Consider the following 1,515-nt stretch of genomic DNA (forward strand, 5'->3'; position numbering starts at 1 on the left):
AAACAATGGAGGTAATCTCCATTATTTATTGAACTGATACCTGAATCACCTACAGCTTATGGTGATAATAGAGAATACAACATCATGTTAATAGCTTAGTAGAAATTTAGCAGTCACTTATCCAAAATATAATAATTGAATTATTCTTGGTCAGAATAACCAAGTTTGACTCTTACATATTGTGAGGGAATGCAATGTTTGTGTTATCATAGTCTTTCTTCCCAGGAGATTACTCCTACAGTACAAAAAGTTGATCAACAAAGTGCTATAATTGTTCTAGCAAGTCAAAAACATTCATATAATTCTTTTTTCTTTTTTTACAGACATTGACTAATGAGGTCCAATATTAATACGAGGGTCAAAATAAGTACATTTCCTTACTTTGCATTAATGAGTCTTAGGGAATATTCGTAATAATTTCAAACCACTGGAAAGCAAGTTACTGTCCTGATTTCTGTGGAGGAATCAAAGTCAACCAATCTGTTCTATTTTACGTGAATTAGAGCAGACTTGCAGGAGCCTGGAGACAGGGGAGATTTTCTTAGTAATCTTGAAGCTGAAAATAAATAAATAAATAAATAAATAAATAAATAAATAAATAAAAATTGAATTCTTCTAGAACATAGCACACAACGTAGAGGGCTGCTTTTATCCACCTAAATTACAAACATTTTCCCTTCCACTCATTTTTCTATAGAAAATAATACGATGACTGCACGTAGTGCATCCCTTATCACCTGCACTGTTTTGATTATTTCAGTTCTTAAAGGCCTTTTTTTTTTTAAACACTGAAACAAGCTTCAAATGTATTCTTGTCAGTCACACTGCATCATGGTCAGGGCAGCATTGTTGGCAGGTGTTCTGATGATGTGTTATTATAGGGTACCAAGGAGTAGCGTCCCCCTGATGATTTATTGATGCTGCTATAAAACAGCATTGATAGAGAATCAAATTGGGCCAAAGATTTATTTTGTCATTTGCAATATTAAATAAACGCTTTTTGGTTGAATTCTGTCATCACTTTTAGAAATGGAACAGCTTCTTCCTGTCACCTACTTAAGGGCTCATGGGCGTTAAGTTAAATAGTGTTTATTAAAATTAGCACCACATATTATTTTATGATTTACAAACGTATTTTTAATGAAACATATAAGTCTTTAGAAATATGGAACATTTCATGAATTTGCTTGTCGTCCTTGCGCAGGGGCCATGCTAATCTTCTCTGTATCATTCCAATTTTAGGGTATGTGCTGCCAAAATGAGCACCAAATGTATTTTAACGTCACATGCCACATAGTGATTTTATAACACAAAGGGTATAAACTTCCTTTAAGTGTAAAGTGGTGATACAGTAAAACAGGACAATGGACTTGTAAGTTAATTGCTTATGATTTTTACGTATACACATTTAGCTACTTTGTGTGAAAAGTATAACTTGCAAGAGTATTGCTATTTTATACTGGAAAACATAATATTGAATTTAGCTTACTTTTTGTGCACTAGATATTTATTTTT

The 1,515-nt window shown here is 32.6% G+C and overlaps 1 non-coding gene across 1 annotated transcript; it reads right to left on the minus strand.

The window, feature by feature from the left end:
• Positions 1-1,159: 1,159 nt before the first annotated feature.
• LOC121163815 lies at positions 1,160-1,266 on the minus strand. Its single transcript, XR_005884966.1, has one exon. It is a non-coding gene; the product is annotated as a U6 spliceosomal RNA (small nuclear RNA).
• Between the last annotated feature and the right edge of the window lie 249 nt (positions 1,267-1,515).

The sequence above is a fragment of the Ochotona curzoniae genome, unplaced genomic scaffold (genome assembly GCF_017591425.1).
Source record: "Ochotona curzoniae isolate NIBS_2020 unplaced genomic scaffold, NIBS_Ocur_1.0 contig_64, whole genome shotgun sequence".
NCBI lineage: Eukaryota > Metazoa > Chordata > Mammalia > Lagomorpha > Ochotonidae > Ochotona > Ochotona curzoniae.